This window comes from Phacochoerus africanus, chromosome 3 (genome assembly GCF_016906955.1).
Source record: "Phacochoerus africanus isolate WHEZ1 chromosome 3, ROS_Pafr_v1, whole genome shotgun sequence".
In the NCBI taxonomy this organism is placed as follows: domain Eukaryota; kingdom Metazoa; phylum Chordata; class Mammalia; order Artiodactyla; family Suidae; genus Phacochoerus; species Phacochoerus africanus.
The window spans coordinates 108,339,008-108,361,702 of record NC_062546.1 but is presented as its reverse complement, the minus strand read 5'-3'; positions in this window follow the sequence as shown (position 1 = coordinate 108,361,702).

The window sequence follows — 22,695 nt, the reverse complement described above, 5'->3', positions numbered from 1 at the left end:
GGTTCATACCATGAATTCCTAAGTGAGTTGTTCCCAGTTCTACACTTATTCTTCTGGCCAATCCACAGGCTGTTCCAAGAATTCAGTATAGGACACCGGAAGAAAAAGAATTTCACCTCACAGTAACATTCAAGATTGCTTTAGTGCAACTAGAATCATTTTATACCTTACCTAGGAATATATACCTTTACCTAGTATGTATATACACCTAGTATATACACTTTTACCTAGTATGTAAAGAAGGAATATTTTCTAATAAAATTCAAAGTAGTCATTTCAAATATCAAAATAATACAACTGTGTTCTTGCCACAAGTGATTAAAAAGACCACAGTTTCTTGGTGTTTATGTAATCATGGCCAAGGTTTATTTGCTCATTCCAGCCTACACACCCACCCCCTGCCCCGGTCCAACACAGAAATCAAAATGTCTCTAGTCACATGGTTATTTTTTCAGGATTCAGATTTCATATACTGTATTTGAAGTCTTCTTCAGTCTGGTTAATCAATTCAAACTTGGTAAAGAATTTGCATATTTCCAACAACGGTACAAAGCACCCTTGAGAACATGAGATATCTTCAAAAAACTCCAAATAATTAGAATGCCCCCTAAGACTTCCTGAAAACCCAGATGAAACCTGATTATATATAACAACTCTTTAACATACAAATGCTTAAAATTTATCAAATGATGATGAAGTATGCCATGTATTACATTGCTAATATTCTTCTGGTTTGAAAAAAAATCCAGAGGAACTTATCTCAAATGTAACACATTCCCTTTTATGTAACATCTTTAGAATGTAGTCATTTCATATCATCTATCACCTCTGTCACAATTTTCTTAAGATTTCTAACCTCTCAAACTTACTTCCCTTATTACAGACCACATGATTTATGAGTACCGATAGCTATAGAGACAGCTGTGAGATTAGCATTGTAACCTATTGCAGATCACCTCAGAAACAGTTTCTTCTGAAATGTACTGTCACAGTGAAATGGAATTACAACACATTTTGGGGCCAATTCTGACATGTACTCTTAAACTTACTTGCTCAAATGCATAGAAAAAAAAGCATAGAAATGGGGAAAAATGGACTATAATTAGATTACTTCCTGTAAAATAATATATAGAAAATTAATCAAAAGTTTACCATAATGAGATATACTTTTGTTTATCTAACATCTTACATACTTTCTATCTGTATATATATAAATGACTATACAAGTCATTAAGAAACAAAACAAGATGACCCGGTAAAATATCCTACTAGAAACATACTAAAATCCATCCTTTTGTGAGTGATTTTGTGCCATAAGAATGTGTTAAACTTCAGGGAAAGGAAAATTTCAAGTATAACAGCACACTTTGATTTGACATTGTGTTAAGGACCTGGGAAGGAAAATGGGAGGATGTGTTGCTTAAAAAGAAAATGTAAAGTCAGATATTTGGGGAGTAAAAATGTAAAGGATTTATGGCAACTGCTTACATTTTTCTCTTTTACCTCCATGTCCACCACAACCAACACCAACTACAGGCATTCAAGTTGCATATTGCTGCTGGACCTTTCCACTGGAAACCCATAAGAGAACAGCTAGCTCCATCGGGAATGGTCTGAATATTTCCAGAATAGAGAGATGGTGGAATACAAATGAGGAGCCCTTTACTAGAGATGAAGAGTAGCTCAACTCAACAGTTTTCCCTGCAAGCATTAGTTACCCTCTAAGTTGTTATCTGTATCTTTCGTATATACCAGCAGCATTAGCGTCACCTGGGAGTGTGTTGAACATAGAAAATCTCAGGTACCATCCCAGGGTAGATTCCCAAGCGCTTCACATTCACAGGGAAACTGGAGAAGGGCTGACTAGTACCAATCCTGGTTATGATTCTTGCTTGCATATAAGAATTAACTGAGGATTTTTAAGAAATATTGCTGTCTTGGGCGTTCCCATTGTGATGCAGCGGAAATGAATCCGACTAGGAAACATGAGGTTGTGGGTTCGATCCCTGGCCTCACTCAGTGAGCTAAGGATCTGGCATTGCCATGAGCTGTGGTGTAGGTTGCAGACATGACTCGGATCTGGCGTTGCTGTGGCTCAGGCCTAGGCTGGCAGCTACAGCTCTGATTAGACCCCTAGCCTGGGAACCTCCATATGCCACGGGTGCGGCCCTGAAAAAACAAACAAACAAAAAATATATATTGTGGTCTAGGCTTCACCTCAAAACAATTAAATCAGAAACTCTGGGTTTGCAGCCAGACACAGATATTTTGTGTAGTATGGATATAAGTTAAAGTTGTCTGAGAATAGGGACCAGGTTGATTTCATCTATTCACTCTTACTACATCTAAAATAGCTTCTTCCTAAGGAAGTGGCCAAAAAGCACTTTTTTTTTTAAATTTATACTATGTTCCAAATTTATTTTACTCAAATCAAACTCCAGAATTTATTTTGTCCTTTTTCCCCCCACCTAACTTCCTTATTCTCATCCCAAATTCCTTCTGGTTTACCTGCATCTTTTTCTTCTTAGAAGTTTTAGAAGAAAGGATTTGGGAGGGTCACAGCCTTGAACTAGCCAGAGGGCCCTCCATCTCTAACCCCAGTGATGCTCATTTTACCCACAGCCAGTTCAAAAGCATGTAGTTTGGAGTTCTCTTTGTGGCTCAGGGGAAATGAACCTGATTCATATTTGTGAAGATACATGTTCAATCTCTGGCCTCGCTCAGTGGGTGAAAGATCTGTCCTTGCCATGAGCTGTGGTGTAGGTTACAGATGTGGCTTAGGTCCCACGTTGCTATGGCTGTGGTGCAGCCTGACAGCTGCAGCTCCAATCGACCCCTAGTCTGAGAACTTCCATATGCCTCAGGTGCAGCCCTAAAAGGCAAAAAAAAAAAAAAAAAAAAAAAAGAAAAGAAACAAACAGACACATGTAGTTTGACTGGTTGATTTGATTTGATGATGGTGGTAGTGTATGGTTGATTTGCTTGCTTAAAAATCTCCCACTGGGGTTCCTAGGCCAGATGAAATGCCTGTAAACTCCCATCCAGAGTAGTGATGGTACAGACTCTTAGGTCCCACAGATTGACATTGGCTTTAAACACACCGAGTTTAACCATACTGTTTACTCTTTCTTGCACTTCCACTCCTGGGAGAATTTCACATAAATTATAATGTGTCACATCTTGAGTGACATGTGGGAGAATAAACCATGTTAGCCTATCAGCTACTGGCTGTCTTGACCCCAAACATTCTCCACTGCTACCTTACCCTCCTCAAGAGTGAATCTATGCAGAAAAACCACAGCTGGCTGGATTGAGGATTAGAAACTGCTTTCCCTTTCTTGTCATTCTGGTCTGAACCAGCTGAGTGTCCTTTGATATCACTGTAATCCATCTTCCTAGGGTGGAGCATTTGATTTCTTTACCCCCAGGCCTCCCTTCCACTTTCAGAAATAATCCTCTTTCAATCTCCTACTCATTCAAATAAAAATACCATCTCATATTAATAACATCTTTCTCAAAGAAGCTCAAATCACGTTTCAGATATTTCTTTAATCCTCACAGCCTTCCTATGAGGTAGGTAACGTCCATACAACAACTCTTCTCAGCCAAGTCAGAATGATTATGCAAGGGTATTAGGTGCCCACAGGTATTATGGAACTGACTTTCATTTCCTCCAGAAATATATTTACTGGGGATTGAAGCAGTACATTTATGTGAAATATAAATATATGGGTTTAAGGATAAAGATTTGACTTGGAAGAATGACTGTGTTGTCCATACTATTCTGACATTGATACAGATACATAGCTCTGGCAGGATGCAATATAGCTCATTTGGATACTTGGAGTATAAATTTCTAAGTTGGCAGGTATTATTTATCAGGTTGAAAATATTAAAGGGGTGATTTATGTATACATAAAAGAGTATTTTGGGTAGAGTAATTACATTAAAAAAAAATCATTCCCCCCCAAAAAAAAAGCATGTTGTGATTACAGTAAAGGAAAATAAATTTAAAGAGGTGTAGATTATTTAGAGATAAGATTACAATGTGGTGGCCTAACAATTTAATCTTTAAGCAAAATATCTATATCTACTAAAACTAAAGAAAAAATGCGAGTTAAAATTACATTACAAAAGATTTTAATTGGCTAAAGAAAACTAATTAAGTAGAACATTTTAAACATGTTTGAAATATATTGATAGGTACAATCCAAAAGTTAAAGACAGCCTCTTTCCACTAGTAGAATAGAGTAGGTAATGCATAGAATGCTGATTATAGATTACTCTTGATCTTAGCACATTAACTAATTTCTCCACCTAAATAACTGTTATCACCCCCTTTCCAGGAAAGAACTCTGAAGGCTCAGGTTCAATCACATCAGTCATTATCAGTCTTTTTTTTTTTTTTTGGCTGCACTCAGGCATATGGAAGTTCCTGCGCCAGGGATCAAATCCAAGCTGTAGCTTGGAGCTATACCTCAGCTGCAGCAATGTTGGATCCTTAACACAGAGAATCACAGTGGGAACTCCCACATCACTCATTTAAGGTGGTAAACTAGGATTTGCAGCCATGCTGTCTAGCCATCAGATTCTCATTATTTGACCCCACTATTTTGCAAATACTTACACACCTAAGCTGTCAGTACATGCATAAGAAAGTTGTGTTTTTGGCTTTTTGTTGTTTGTTTTGCTTTAATAAAGACACCATAGAACTCCTAGAACAGAACATATTCAAAACCTTCTCTAACATCAATGTTACAAATGTTTTCTTAGGTCAGCCTCCCAAGGCAATAGAAATAAAAACAAAAATAAACCAATGGGACCTAATCAAACGTACACATTTTTTCACAGCAAAGGAAACCATAAAAAAAAAAGAAAGAAAAGCTAACCTACAGAATGTGAGAAAAGAGTTGCAAACATTGCAACCAACAAGGGCTTAATCTCAAAAATATACATACAACTCAACAGCAAAATAAAAAAACCATACAGTCCAATTGAAAAATGGGCAGAAGACCTAAATAGACATTTCTCCAAAGAAGACATGTGGAAAGCCAGCATACATGTGAAAAAATGCTCAATGTCATTAATTATTAGACAAGTGCAAATTGAAACTACGATGAGGTACTACTGCAAACCAGTCAGAATGGCCATCATTAATAAATCTACAAATAACAAATGCTAGGGAGGATGTGGAGAAAAGGGAAGCCTCCTACACTGTTGGTTGGAATGTAAATTGGTACAACTACTGTGGAAAACAGTGTGGTGGTTCCTCAGAAAACTAAATATAGAACTACTATATGATCCAGCAATCCCACTCCTGGGCATATATCTGGAAAAAAATCTAATTCAAAAAGATACATGCACCTATATATTCATAGCAGCACTATTCACAATAGCTAAGCCATGGAAACAACCTAAACATGCATCAACAGATGAATGGATTAAGATGATGTGGTGCATATATACAATGGAATACTACTCAGCCATAAAAAATAAAAGAATGCCATTTACAGCAACATGGATAGAACTAGAGACTCTCATGCTAAATGAAGTAAGTCATAAAAAGAAAGACAAATACCAAATGATATTGCTTATACATGGAATCTAAAATATGGCACAAATGAACCTATCTATAAAGCAGAAACAGACTCAAAGACATGGAGACCTGTGGTTGCCAAGGGGAGGGGAGGGATTTGGGATTAGTAGGTGCAAACTATTGCATTTAGAATGGATAAGCAATGAGGTCCTGTTGTATATCACAGGGAACCATATCCGACCACTTGTGATAGAACATGATGGAAGATTATATGAGAAAAAGAATGTACATATGTGTATGACTGGCTCACTTTGCTGTATAGCATAAATTGACAGAACATTGTGAATCAACTATACTTTAATAAAAAAAATAAAAAAAGAAATGTGAAGAGATCGGTCTAAAGCAGGAAACAATGCCTCCTAGGCCATAGTCTAGAAGAAATAACTTTCCAGAAATTTCACTTTTGAATAGAATTCATACTCTAAATGTCTCTTAAAATAATACATCAGGAGTGCCCATCGTGGTGCAGCAAAAACGAATCTGACTAGGAACCATGAGGTTGTGGGTTCCATCCCTGGCCTTATTCAGTGGGTTAAGGATCCGGCATTGCCGTGAGCTGTGGTGTAGGTCACAGATGTAGCTCAGATCCGATGTTGCCATGGCTGTGGCCTAGGCTGGCGGCTACAGCTCCAACTAGACCCTAGCCTGGGAACCTCCATATGCCACAGATGCAGCCCTAAAAAGACAAAAAATTTTTAAAAATAAATAAAAGAAAATAATAGATCAGTTCACTTAAGGTTTAGAAAAAGCATAATTTCTCAAGTTAAAAAACAATTAAAAGCATGTTGATTCATTTATTATTAAAACATATCTTACTTCAATGAAATTAAAACCATAGAAGTTGCTAACACTGTTTAGGCATCGACTCTTTGCCAGTTACTATTAGGTCTTCATATATATGATGTGATTTAATTTGAAAGCATTACTATAAAGTAAGCACAGTTATTATAGTCATATTTCAGGTGAGAGAACAGAGGCTGAGACAAAGGAAGTAAATATATTAAGTACATAGAAACAGTATGTGATGGAGCCAGGATTCAAATAAGTTTGCCTAATTCCTAATTACAACAACTACATTATTAAATAAGTGCTTATAAATTTCTGAAGTTAATGAATATTCAGTGTAAAGACACTTGAAAGTAGCACTTGAAAAAAGAAGTACTTATTTCCTAATCATAGCTAATATTTCCTTCATTCTGGAAAAATTTCCCCTCCCTACTACTCCTTGTAAAAAAGGCTTCAGAACTCCATTTAGGCACCATTTTTCATCAGTTATCATAGCCCAATCTCATCCATGAAGAGAAATGTAAACATTTTAAACAAAGTATTAATAAAACTATTATAACAAATTAAAAAAATACATCCTACCCAAGATGGTTTTCTCTCAGAAAGAAATACAGAAATATATTAAAATAATGACTTATAGACAATCTATTGGCTATATCCTGCATAAATAAATTAAAAGTGGGGAAAATATGTCCTTATATCAATAAATGCAGAACCATTCAATAAAACTCAACATTTATTTATGACTAAATCTGTTTTTTAAAACTATTAATAGAATACCTACTTAAGCTGATGAATATTTACAAAAACCCTACATTCATATTATATTTAACTATAAAATGTTTAAAAACATTCTCATTAGAATCAAGAGTAAGAAAAAGTTTCTCACACTGAAAATTCTACTCATAGCAATAAGTCAAGAAAATAAATAAATATAAAGACCAGAAAGAAAGAAACCAAACTGTCTGTTAGCCAAAGAAATAATGGTCATCCCCAAGTAACCTAAAATATCTGCTGGACAAAAATATGAAAACTTAAAAAATAATAAGAGGAAAGATAACAATGATAGCTCTATAACTCGGGGTAGGGAACACATTCTTCTACATGAAACAAAATCCACAAATTATTGAAGGAAAAGCTCAGTCTATTTGGCTACATAAAAATGAACAATTCTGTTCACCAAAGGGTAACAGAGATGGAGTGAAAAACCTAATCACACTTTTGGGAGAAGATATTTTAATTTGAAAATTTAATATAGCTGTAAACATATACATCAAACTCATAGGTCCAAACAAAAACAGCACAAAATTTAAAAATAGGGATAAAACGAAGAAGCACATCTCTCAAGGGGAAATCCTAATGGACTTAAACATTAGGTGAACATTACTGGTAATCATGTTATGTATATTAAAATCACAATGGTGTACATGCCATTTTGCTTTCACTACATTTGGAAAATATTAAGAGTTTGCCATAACAACTGCTGTTGAAGACGGGGCCCAATGTAACTTTGGAAATTGTGTGTAGAAATGCTAAATTTCTGAAAAAAAAAAGAAAAAACAATTTGATATTATCTTAGAAATTTTTTATGTGTATATGCTATGACTCAGTGATCCCATATTAGGTATCCTTATCTGGATTGCCATGTTTCATATATATTTATCACAATCCACAGGCAAAATGCATATTACACACATATATAACACAAACAGAACTTTTAGAAAGTAACACTTATGTGTACTATGTGTTATAAACTCTAATATTTTCTATTCTCTTCCAAATCACTTTGAAAATACTGGTTTTAACTCAGTGGATTGATTTTACAACCCACCAAAAGGTTATAGGTCACAGTTTGAAAAATACTGTCCAAGAGAAGTTTTGGTGTATATGGTCCAGGAAACAGATAAAAATGCTCAGACTGCACAGTTTTTAGTAGCAAAACATGGAAATCACTCAGACATCCACTGCAAAGGAACAAATAGTATACTGTGCTATATTCAGAAAGTTAACAACCACCACACACATCAACATGGAATATACTTTTAAGAACACTGACTGAAAAATACAAATCATAATAGGATATATGCATTCTAATTCCACATATCTAAAATCAGAAATATGTAAAACTAAGAACATACTGCTATATACACATGTAGCAAAACTATCAAAAATGCAGAAAAATAAGATTATTTTTTACTCGCAGGATTGGTGAGGATATGTTTGTGATTAAGTGAGAGCAAACTAAAGGTTTCATCTCCTGGGTCGAGGGCTTCCTAATTTCCTTTTTAGGATTTATAAATTCTCCCACATATGTTATATGTACTCTCCCATGTGTGAAATACTTCATAGATTTTGAAGTGTATGTAGATGTGCATAAGCATGGCAAACACGCTGGGAATTTGTTTAAAAAAATTATAGCACCAACTGAAATGAATATCAGGCATGTATATCCTTGGGTTCCAATTAAAAATCACTGAAATCATTCTGGGTTAAATTTTAAACACCTAAGAATAAAACTGCTTTTGAAGTTTTACTGTTTTTTGGTCAGTTAATTGTGATTCAGCTTAAAGATATTTGTTCAATTACTTTTAAAAATATGTTAGCAGTGTACTATCAAGAAATAGCAAAAGCCTTAGCAATATCTTTCTAGATCTATCTCCTCACACATGAGAAACAAAAGCAAAATTAAACAAATAGGATTACATCAAACTAAAAAGCTTCTGCACAGCAAAAAAAAACATCACTAAAACAAAAAGGCAAGACAATGAGTAGGAGAAGTTAACTTTGCAAAGTGTGTATCTGATAAGGTGTTAATATCCAAAATACATAAAGAATTCATACAACTCAACAACAACAACACAACCTGATTAAAAAAATAGGTAGAGGAGCTGAATAAACACTTTTCCGAAGAAGACACACAGCTGGCCAATAGGCACATTAAAAGATGCTCAACATCATTAATTATTAGAGCAATTCAAATTGAAACTACAAGATATCACACTACACCTATCAGAATAATCATTATCAAAAAGAGAAGCAATAACAAGTGTTGGTAAGAATGTGGAGAAAAGGGAACTCCCATACATTGTTGGTGAAGGTAAATTGGTGCAATCACTATCTCAGTACAGAGAGTCTTTTAAAAAAAGTAAGAATCGAGCTACCATATAAACTGGATATCCCAATTCTGTTTTTTCTTTTTTTTTCCTAAAGACTACAAAAGGCTAATCCAAAAAGTTATCTCTACCCACATGTTCAATGCAGCATTATTTACAAGAGCCAAGATATGTAAATGACATAAGTGCCCATCAACAGATGAATGGATAGAAAGATATGGCATATGCGCTGCAGTGTTCATTGCAGCACTATTCACAATAGCCAAAGCATGGAATCAACCTAAATGTCCATCAACAGAGGAATGGAGAAAGAAGATGGGGGAGTTCCTGCTGTGGCACAGTGGAAACAAATACAACTAGTATCCAGGGGGATACATGTTCAATCCCTGGCCTCGCTCAGCAGATAAAGGATCCAGCATTGCCATGAGCTGTGGTGTAGGTCACAGACGTAGCTCAGACCTGGCATTGCTGTGGCTGTGGTGTAAGCTAGCAGCTACAGCTCCAATTCAACCCCTAGCCTGGGAACCTCCATATGCCATGGGTGCAGCCCTAAAAAGACAAACAAATAAATAAATAATGGACATGGAGAACAGATTTGTGGTTGCCAAGGGGGAGAGGGAGGTAGTGGGATGGATTGGGAATTTGGGGTTAATAGATGCAAACTATTGCGTTTGGAATGGATAAGCAATGAGATCCTGCTGTATAGCACTGGGAACTATGTCTAGTCACTTAATGATGGAGCAGGATAATGTGAGAATAAAGAATGTATACATGTATGTGTAACTGGGTCACCTTGCAGTACAGTAGAAAATTGACAGAACATTGTAAACTAGGTCTGATGGAAAAAATAAAAATCATTATAATAAATAAATAAAGTTAAAAAAATAATTTTTAAAAAGGATAGAAATGATCTTATTTGCAGCACAAAAACCAATTCATAGACTTTGAAAAACAAACTTATGGTTACCAAAGAGGATAGGTGGTCAGGAAAGGGATGAACTGGGGGTTTGCAACTAGCATATGCACACTGTGGTATGTGGAATGACTGGGAACCTGCTATATAAAGCAGAAAATTCCACCCAGTATTCTATGATAATCTATGTGGGAAAAGAATCTGAGAAAGAATGAATATGTGTGTATACATCCAGGGTCACTTTGTTGTACAGCAGAAACTATCACAACATTGTAAATCAACTTTACTTCAATAAAACTTTAAAAATTAAAAAGAAGATATGATACATATGTGTATATACAGATATACATATATACACACACAATGGAATAAAAATGATGAATTCTTGCCATTTGCAACAACATGGGTAGACCTATGTGAAATAAGCCAGATAGATACAGTTTCATTTATAGGTGAAAAAAACTACTAAACAAGGAAACAAACAAACACAAAATAAATTAATAAGCCAAATAGAAACAAACATGTAGATAAAGAACAAAGTGGTGGTTACCAGAGGGGAAGGGACCGGAGCGAGGGGAGGGGGAAATTGGTAAAGGGAATGAAACATATGATAAGAAATGGAAAATAAATTTTTGGTGGTAAGCACATTATAGGGTAGAAACATAAGGTACATGTGAACCTTACATAATGTTATAAATCAATGTTACCTCAATAATAAAAAAGGAAATATATATGAAAACCTGCAGGATGCTACTTTAGGAGACTATTTATTAATTATAAAGAAGTAGAAAACTATTACACACTATTGACATTTTCCTCTTGCCAGTCTGTGATTACATTTTAGGAGTTTTGCTAAACAATCATGGTACTCTAGTATGTTCATAGTATTGGTTATATGATGTGTTTTCATAATTTTTTAAACACTCATAAAATTATATTAACAAAACATTTAATTTTTGCAATTGTGAAGTCTCTTCAAATGCTATGCTTACTGCTGGGTAAATTGCACCAAGGGTAGCACTTCAACAGTGGGATTTTATATAAGTGTCTTCTATCTCCTCATAGCAGCAGCCTCTCTGCTTGGAATCAACTGCTTTGGAGAAATAAAACAACTCAGGTAGGACGAATAATATTCCTGCAGACCTAGAGGTACTTCAAATTCCACCTAATTTTTAGGAATGTCTGGGGAATTTCTAGATCTCTTTGGAAGACCAAGTATTTCCTTAGCTATCCTGAATAGATCTGGGCATAGCAGATGGAAAGCAATAGCTCTGAACCTTCCTGATTGCACAGGAGCTAACAAGACTGCTCTTTGTCCCCTCTTGAGGACAGTCCAGACCCCTCTAAGAGTGAGAACCTGCCAGTGCCAGCAGATCCCAGCAAATGGATGGTTGTCTAATATATTCCATTGCATGTTGATGATTTATTACTAATTTCCTCAGTTTTCTGTACCTCTAGGTTTTTTATTTTAATTGATGTCTTTTTGCTTTAGGCAAGACTATAAGCACAATTATTTTTAATGGCCACACCCATGGAATATGAAAGTTCTCACCTAAGGAGTGTATCTGAGTCACAGTTGAGACTGGAGCTGCAGCTGTAGCAAACACCAGATCCTTTAACCCACTGCTCCAGGCCAGGAATTGAACCTGTGCCTCCACAGTGATAGGAGCTGCTACAGTCAGAATCTTAACACAATGCACTACAGCACAAACTCCAGTACTAATTTTTGAGTAACTGAAATAAGACAATCTTTACACTTGATAGTTGTATAAGATCTACAGGTGAGAGAGAGGTAAGTGTTTTTGTTTTGTAGGGTTTTTTTTGGGGGGGGTTGTTTTTTTTTTTTTTTTTTTTTTTTGCTTTTTAAGGCTGTACCTGTAGCATATGGAAGTTCTCAGACTAGGAGTCGAATCAGAGCTGCAGCTGCCAGCCACAGCCAGAGCCACACAAGATCTGAGCTGTGTCTGTGCCCTACACTACAGCTCATGGCAATGCTGGATCATTAACCCACTGAATGAGGCCAGGGATCAAAACCCATCCTCATGGATACTAGTCAGGTTCATTATTGCTGAGCCATGACAGGAACTCCTGAGATTCTGTTACATGAGACAAGTTTCCTTGATGTTCTCAGCTAACCTACTGGCCTTGCCTATAGATGTTGGGGAGGTAAAAAAAAATCACCTTATCAACAGAGAGAAGCAGAAGATATCCTGAGTACTTAGTGCTGTTGTTATCAGATGATTTGGAGGATGGGATGTTAAAGAATGATAAATGTAGGGAATCACTGAGAAGCTAACATTAACAATAATAGTAATAATAACATTCATTATCTACAAAAAGAAAAAAATAGCACATCTATTAAAATTTCAAGTTCTGATCTCCCTATAGGTGTCTATGGAGGATGAAGGATGAGAGCTGGTCCAAACCACCTGCTGAAGCAGAGAGCAAAGGTAACCAGGAGGAGGGGATCCAGTGTGGCTCTGTCTAAGATTTCAGGGGTAAGAGACACCAAGACTAGAATTCACTTATTCAGTACCCATCACTGGCACTTGCCATGAGTAAGATACTGTGACAAAGTCCTGTGCCTATAAGGAGTGTAGCAGTGGAAACACACAAGGCATAATTATAGCACAAAGACTATAGGGATATGAATGGTGTATGATGGGAAGGATATTCAAACTGCAGAAAGGTAGCCAGAGGCAGTTACCAAACTAGGATGAGTTTTGTAGGAAAAGAAGCATCATAAGATCTTCCTCTTGGAGGATTCAGGTCTACCTTGGGAAAGGCTAGCAAATGCAAACAGATAATAACACACACCTGGATTGGACAAAGATGCAATCAAGAATCACACACTTGGGGTTCCGGTTGTGGCACAGTGGAAACAAGTCCAACCAGGAACCGTGAGGTTGCAGGTTCAATCCCAGGCCTCGTTCTGTGGGTTGAGGATCCAGCGTTGCTGTGAGCTTTGGTGTAGGTTGCAGACGTGGCTCAGATCTTGCATTGCTGTGGCTGTGATGTAGGCCGGCAGCTGTAGTTCCAGTTAGAGCCCTAGCCTGGGAATCTCCATATGCTGTGGGTGCAGCCCTGGAAAAAAAAGAATCACGCAGTGTTTCTGTCTTGCAGAAAACTACCGTCTTCCTCCTTTGACTTTATGTCCAGTGCTCTTGTTACTTATGTAGCTGTTACCAAGTTCACCAAAATGGGGATTCTGTGAGCTACTCTGACTATACAGGCAATTTCCACATTGTTTTTCTTATTTATGTTCAACATTGATTTTTTTTTTAATAATTTTGAACTAAGTTTGTAAGCAATTTGAATATTCTGCCTGGATTTAGAAAGAGTTAAGATGTAGTCACCAATATGTAGGGTAACAAAGGTGGGAGAAAGTATATTTCAACATAAGCTAAGCTGCAAAGCCACTGGTCTGGCAGACTGTATATGGAGACAACACAGCAAATAACCATCCCATCTAATTACAGTTTTGTGCATGAACCCTCCAGGACCCTTCTTCATCCGCTCAGTGAGGACTCAAATGTTAGTTACCCCGTGAATACCACCATGGCACAGCAACCTGAATCTATTCTTGAAAAGTGTTCTGGTTTCAGCAGGCACTTGTGACCGATAAGAAGGGTGTATTAGTAAATCGTGGATGTCTCCTGAGTTTCCTTCATTAGCAAAGACAGCCTTAGCTGACTTTCCAGTGCAAAAGTATTGTTCCTTATTTTGGATCCTGGGGCAAATTTCTGGATCACTGAAAAATACATTCACTTCAACTAAACAATACTGTTTCTCTGTTAATTACTGTAAAACAGTAAGTTATCTATCCATTTTGAGTTTTTTGTTTTGGGGTTTTTTTTTTGGCTATAAATTCCCAGGCGAGGGATCGAACCCACACCTCCATAGCTCCTGAACCCACTGCAGTCAGATCCTTAACCTACTGTGCCACAGGGGGAACTCCATTGTGGGTTGAGAATCTAAAGCTTTGATAGGTTAATTTTGCTCATCTAGTGAGGATTCTAGGAAACTTGTTGGTCTTGGAACTTGCGCCAGTCTAGGTCAGATAAAAAGTAAACATAGCCCCCATAGCTCCATGGAGAGCTGATTCCCATCACTAGGCAGGAAAATAAAAATGCTAGTCAGAGTTAGCAAAATTATATTTTAAATTCTGTTCTTTATTCTTGGGAAAAAAATATAGTAATCACTTTGGTGGTAAAATAATTTGTCATTTCTTCTGAATACATACAAATGTGTGTTATCATATAGTGTATACTGAATTTCAGAATTAAATGTTAATAATCTGGAGCTGATTTTTCAGAACAAAGCATGCGTAATTTAAAAAAAAGTTAAAGTAGAATATTTTAATAGCTTAAAGCGATTTTTTTTTGGGGGGGGGGCTGTGCCCCATGCCGTGTGGAAGTTCCCAGGCCAGGGATTGAACCCACGCCACAGCAGGGATGATGCCAGATCCTTAACTCACTGAGCCACCAGAGAACAGCTTGTAAGTGATTCTTAAATGTAATATTGAGGGCTATGCATACGCATGTAATTACTCATGGTATGAAAAAGAAACTCACTACATTATTATTATTTTAAAATACCAACAAAACCCATTTTTTAAAAAATTTATACAGGAGTTCCCATCGTAGTGCGGTGGTTAACTAATCCGACTAGGAACCATGAGGTTTCGGGTTCAATCCCTGGCCTTGCTCAGTGGGTTAAGGATCGGCATTGCCATGAGCTGTGGTGTGGGTCGCAGACTCGGCTCGGATCCCACGTTGCTGTGGCTCTGGCGTAGGCTGGTGGCTACGGCTCCGATTAGACCCCTAGCCTGGGAACCTCCATATGCCGTGGGAGCGGCTCAAGAAAAGGCAAAAAGATGAAAAAATAAAAAATAACAAAAAAATTTATAAAATTCATCTTCAAACTAATGAAAAAACATCATTCATATTATGTTAAAAAATAGAGTTGAAAATGCCTGGAAAAATGCCAGATAATTTAAATTGTGCTATTCTGCCACCTTTTCTCTCAATCACATGAATGGACAGCATCTTAAATAACAGATGTCTGGGCTGCTGGTGTGTTTAAATAATACCAACCTAACATATTTATCATAATAAATAAGAGAAGGTAAAGGACTTCAAACCAGCCCCACTTGCTTTCTATTGCTTGCAGAATGTAGGCACTGGAGGGCTCATTTGCAAATGTTTAGTCTATCAGAAGCATAGTTATGTTACCCTCCTCGGCAGCACACAGAGTAAACTAACTAATGCACACCCAGACTGCAGGTGTTGATTAGACATTTGTGCTCAAAATGAGAATCACCAAACACAGCTACAGCTAAATTGGCCTTTTTTCACTCTAGATATAGAGTTAATGAATTCTGTAGGGACTGAGAGATTCACAAAATTCAAATTCAACTGAAAAAAGAAATACAAGTAGGAGAAAAAGCAAAAAATTAAACTAGAAAAAAAAAATACTGAAACTTCAGGGACCAGATACTCACTTTTAGACAAGCTATCATTAGCTTTACATTGATGTTCAGACAGGTATTAACTTTTAAAAATAAATCAAAACTCTCCATTTTAATTAACAGATATCTAAATTAGTACCCCAAAATAACATTTTTATGTTATTCATGTGTTATTGGAACTGAATCTGCTCTTAACGAACCATGAAGCATAATAGATCCCTATTATGAAATATTTGTAAAATATTTTCTCCACATTATTTTGTTTTTCTGTAACAATTCTCATTGTTCAAAAATTTTAGCTTCCCACTTTTGATAAAGAAACTCACTGGTAGACAATGTTTTAATTACAATTAAAGAGGAGATACACAACTGATGCATGCATATGGCTGCATGTGAGCAATGACTTAACAAGGGAAGAGTTAGGGTGTGTGGTTAAACCCACACGTGCAAATATTTCCAATGGTAGAAAGGCTGAAATGAGATGGGTGGGTCCTTCCTTTTCTCTTTCCTTCTCCAAAAGTTCTAGATTTGTCCCAGGGTGAAAAGAAAAAGAGGCATTGTTGTAGACTGATTACCAAAAACAGGGGAAATGGGAAATATTCAACGATGGAATCCTTGTTTATTGCTCCCTGGTTTGCCTCCTTACCACTTCCAGCTCCCACTCCAGGGTATAGCCTCTTTGTCAAAGACAAACATACATACTCGTACATACCAATTATTGCATGCTTTTCACAGCTAGTAGATTCTCACAATTTATCCTGAAGAAAACTAGAAAAAAATATCTGACTGTCCTTTTTTATATAGTGTTCCAAATGTTTTACTCCATTCCCTCCTAAATCACAGCCCCCCCCCCCGATTTTTCTCCACCAAGATCCATTCCTCTCTACAAGGCTTTGGGTTCTTTTCAAATCTGTGTTAAAGGCTTAATTCCAAAATTTGAGAAACAAACACTATTTCGTTGAGGGTTTACAACTGGCGATCTTTGGTGGAGAGCCTTTTTTTTTTTTAATTTAAACCATTGTTGATTTACAATGTGTCAATTTCTGCTGTACAGCAAAATGACCTAGTCACACATTTATCTACATTCTTTTTCTCATGTTATCTTCCATCATGATCTATCACAAGAAATTGGCTATAGTTCTCTGTGCTATACAATAGGACCTCATTGCTTATCCATTCTAAATGTTTGCGTCAATACTAACCCCAAACTCCCAGTCCATCCCCCTCCTTCTCCCTTCCCCTTGGCAACCATAAGTCTGTTCTCCTGTCTTTGAGTCTGTTTCTGTTTTGTAGATAGGTTCATCTGTGCCACATTTTAGATTCAACCTATAAGTGATATCATATGGTATTTGTCTTTCTCTTTCTGACTTCACTTGGTGTGAGAATCTCTAGTTCCAACCATGTTGCTGCAAATGGCATTATTTCATCCCTGATCTTTGGTGCAGAGTCTTGAACCCAATAGAAAAGCATTTCCAGAACTGTTAGAAGAGCATTGCCTCCTTGATTATTTTCAGTTTGACCACCTGTCTCTATTTTCACTGGCTCTTTCCTCATCACTTTCACATGAATGGAGAGCAGTACCAGTTGATTCTTGGCAACTCACAACACAATACATGCAAAGTTATTGAATATGTTTAAACCAAGAGAATTTGACATAACAAAGATGGAGATAGAGACTCAGATACATAGCTATAAATATGAAAGAACTGCAAAGAGATGTGAGCAATGATTCTTCTTGGATCAAAGAAAAGACAGGGGGTGGGAATTCCCATTGCAGCACAGTGGAATCTGACTAGTATCCATGAGGACTAGGGTTTGATCCCTGGCCTCGCTCAGTGGGCTGGGGCTCTGGCATTGCCATAGCTGTATTATAGGTCGTAGACACAGTCTGGATCCCTTGTTTCTGTTGCTGTGGTGAAGGCTGGCAGCTATAGCTCTGATTCAGCCCCTACCGTGGGGACTTCCATATGCAGCACCTTTGGCCCTAACAAACAAACAAACAAACAAAAAGGCAAAAGAAAAGTCCAGGTTTTCTATTTTCTTCTAGATATTTTGTGTATTTTCTATGCCACAAATACATTTCTTCTATAGGCAGGTGTGAATGGATGTTCTTTTTCACATATAAGGTTAGAAGGCAGGAGATGTAGAAGTTATGGAGAAGAGGTTCTGGAAAATGATTTCTAGATGAAATATATATATATATACATATATATATATATATATATATATATATACACAGGCACAAAGCCAAAAGAATCCAATAAAAAACAAGGTTAGGAGGAAACCTCATTTCTTGGGACTTCTGTTCTTTCCATTTAATTTATTTTGGAAATCTGCTCAAGAATAAAAAACATTTTTGCATTGAGTCCTCAGATCTAAGTCCAATTTCAAAGCAATACCTGTGCACATGGTGCCTGTGAATTATAATATATATACACTAACCTCATGGGCACAGAGAGAAAATCAGTTGTATGTTTTTGCACAGCATTTCAGCACTGGTAGAAAGGTGGAGGTAAAACAGGCGTTATCATTAGAAGTACGCGCTGTAATTGCCAAGGCAGCCTACTAAAGTGAAAAACGAAGGGTTCTGGTTTCTGATAAAATTAGGTTTAAATCCACATTTTTCTGCTTAATGTTTGAGTGTTTGGGGCGGGGGGAGGAATCTGTGATTCTGTTTAATTTTTTTTTTTTTTTTCCCAACTCCGAAATGGGAACAGTAATAGGATTAGATAGGAGCGAGGTAGGTGAAACGCCTGCTTTACAGGTGCTCACAATGGGCATGTTTCAGTACAGGCATTAGTTATTCTTGATATGAAATATCAGTGAATAATTAAGATCTTTTTTTCTTTTAACAAAATGACATTTTTTAGAATAACTGATGGAGAGCAGACTCTGTGTACAGTACGAACTGGTGTAGTCAGAAGTCACACTGGTGAGGCAGCTGTCTGGAGACATAATTTTTCCTACTTCTGTCTGTTTGACATTTTACTGTTCTTCAGGGAGGAAACACTTCACAAGGGATTCCATTGTTCCTGGGAATGGAGTTTCTGGTGGTATTTTTTAGTAACTCAAAGATCAGGCGTGTGTACAAAACCTGCCATCAATAATAACAAAGCTGGTACCATGCACAAATTCCTTCAAATAAGATCCACAGCCTTGAGCCCCTGGAGTGTTTCTAATCATGGGGCTCACTTTACACTTCGTGATTCAACTCCTCTTAATAAGCATGAAAAAGTAAAAGTATAGAACAAAACTAGTTTCTTTTTTTCCACTCCTGATTCAACATCCTTGGCCCCTTACAGAGCATGCCAAAATCTCTGGGCAAGTAATATCCTCGCTTAGTGTGTGGATGCAGAAGCATATGGGGAGCTCCTGGGATGGTGGGATTGTAGCTCAAGAGACTATGAGTCTTAGATGGTGTGGGGAGTGCATTCACTTATATACAACCTACCTCACTGTTAACAGGCTTTGTATATATCATGAAAACACGCTCCCTTGCTTTGGGATAAGTAGGATTCTCATCTAGAGTGTAGGAATAACATACCTATGTCACAGATAATTAAGGGGATAACTTAACATATTAGTATTACTGTACTTAACATATATCTAGCACCTAGTCAGTGTTTCATTGATTTCAATTCCTTTTCTCCTCATTTCTCAATTTCTCCAATATCCCAGCATCTAATTATTAAGGTTCAGAGAATTTCAAGAGATCTCATGTTAGGTAGTTTTGTTTCTCATCAAGGACAAACTGATTGTTTCAACAGATTCCAATTTTCTTTTGAACCTCTTATCATCTTCCATCTTATATCTTTTTAAAATTTTATTTTATGTTTATTAGAGTATAGTTGATTTCCAGTATTGTGTCAATTTCTGCTCTATAGCACAGTCATTTAATCACAGGTATATATACATTCATTTCCTCATACTATCTTCCCTCATGTTCTATTCCAAGAGACATAGTTCCCTGGGTGGCACAGGTGGACCTCATTGCTTATTCTTTCTAAATGTAATAGTTTGCAACTACACCCCAAACTCTCCACCTACCACACTCCTTCCTCCCTCCCCCTTGGCAACCACAAGTCTTCTCTCTGAGTCTGTTTCTGTCTTATATCTTATTTCAACATATTGATAATGGTCACTTTAATGTCCTTGCCTGCTACCTCTAGTATCTGGATAATTTGCGGGTCTGCTTTTTTTTTTTTCCGATTGATTATCAGTCCATATGACGCTATTTTACTCCAGAGGAGTTTATGCTTTTCTTTGCAGACATATAGAACCTGGATATATCAACTGCAGAGAATGTCTGGTTCAGGTTGAGTTGAAGGTTTAGTTTAACTTCGTCCAAAGCTGCTTCATGCCCATCCCTTAAATGTCCCCCCTGGTCTTTTAGATTGAGATTCTGGCTGATCCTTGTCCATTGAGCCCCCAAAAACCACAGGAGATTAAGTTACGCTCTTCAGAGTTTTGATTTTTATCAGTTTAGCTTCCTACCCTCCACGGCTTAGAATTTTGGCAAAGTCTTGGCAGGGAACCCAGTGTATATTTGTGGCAGGTCACCTCAAGTGGGATCTCATTTTCCAATCACTGCAAAACTGCAGTACAGTGCCCCAGCCTCCTGTTCCATCCCAGAACCCTGTGAATATTTTCTGGAAAAAAATCTGGCTTTGTGTTTGCTGGTTCTTTAGATTCCTGCTCATCACACCAACTCACTCAACCACCAAAAGCTCTATTGTTTAGTCTTTCCCCCAGTGGAGTATGTGTGCCTCGGCCAAGCTCTGTCCTTGACTTACATCCTGAATCCACAAATGCCCTTAGGAAAGAATACTGTTATCAACTTCAGCTCATCTGATAAAGGCTCTTTCTTCTGAAGATGCATTTCCTCCAGTCTTTGCTACTTCCACAGCCTTATACTGTCTTTAAAAATATGATTTCACTGTAATGTACCCACTTATTTTCTAGCTGTTGCCATGCCTTAATATATCATACCAGAAAAAGAAATCTCAAAAAAAAAATTTTTAAATTGTAGCCACTTTTTGAAACCATCTATTTGGAGTGCATAATTACAGTAACGGCTTGCTCACCTAGAAGCTCTTTGTAAGAACTGTCTCGGAAACCTGTTGTTTTTTTTCCTATAGAAAGGGCAGCAGCAGATATAGAACTGAGTTGCTTGAAGAAATTATAGATTGAATTTAGGGTTTGCACCAGAGGATTCTTCTTATCAGGATGAACATCTTAAGAGTGATCAGGAAGGATTTCTGAAGCTTGGATTCATGGAGTATGGAGTCTGGGTTAAACCAGAGCACAGCAGATTACTCAATAGATATTCAAGTTGAGTTGGTGATGCTCTGTAAATAGTCAGCCTGCAACCTTACATGTTAAATATATTCCAACTCTCAGTTTTACTACCCATGGACATCATAGCTAAGTACTGAACAGTGAATTACATTAGATCTACAAGTAGACAGATTTCAGGGTAGAGCACAGAATGAGAGCTGGGTGTGAGAGCTGGTCTCCCAGAACTTCATTGCAGCTTGTTGATTAATTTGTTTCCTTCTCTTTATTCCCAAATATAAAATAGGAACAATAACAGTACCTACTTCATGGAGCTGTTTTGATAACTAAATTAGTTGTGTAAATGCTTAGAGTAGATCTGAACAAAGAGAAAACTGCTATGCTTCTTTGCTATCATTATCACTAATACTATCAACATCACAAATTCAAGTGAAATAATTACCAGGATTTGACTCACCAGCCTCAACAGACTTTGGTTGACTTATACCTTACCTGACCTACACTTCACCTATGACCTACACTTCTCCATTTGCTAACTTTAGCAAATCCTTAAACTATATTATTCTATATTCCCACCAGAGAAATGCATATGATGATTCACTCTTTGTACAATAAAATAATAGTCATTTCTACAATGCAAAAATTAGATATATTATTCAATGCTGTGGAACACATATATCTTTCAAGGTGGTGATTTTTCTATACTTACCCCAGTGAAATGTTCATTTGTAGTGATAAGAGCACTAAAAACTATTGGCAGTATGAGTTATATACATCAGACATGGCAGAAAAGTACTCAATTTTTTTTTTTTTTAGTATTGAAAAATATCACCAGCTATAGATTTGTCCTGCTTTTAGGAAAATAAGAGCTATTAGAATGAGAATGGCTATTGTAGTCTCAGTGGTAATATGCACTTGGATTACCCAATTATTTTTTTAGATATTATATAAGAAATAATTCATAAAAGTAAATTTGATGCTTAACATTGTCTCTTCAGTTTCCAAGCTATAGTCAAAGTACATGCTTTATTGAGTTGTTGAATGAGGAACTGTATCCTTTGTTGTCCTTGAAATTCCAATAGAAAAGAAATGCAGAGCAGTGAAAAGCCCATGTCCGGTAGCATCAATGGTTTATTCTAGTAATGTAACTGAATATCCAAGGCAGGGAGGTATCGCTTGTTGCCTTAGCAAGGACTGATGACACTTTCCAAGGACAAGTCTATGTATTTATTTTCAGATGGCCTATGACAGAGAGAAGATGTCTTTATCTTTGCTTTAACATACTGAGAACAGATCAAAGAATCAGAGAAATTAGCTGGTACATATATTATTTGGATTATAGGTTATTTTATTGCGCTTATAGATATGTTCTACATAGTGGAGTAAAAGAAAAATATATTGATTGGACAACTATTCCCATTGGCATGAAGCATTCATGCTCAACTATTCTGAATTCAATTCACTTCAAGAATAATACTGAGAACTAAAACCATTCTCAGTTACAAACCTCACCATCTATGTT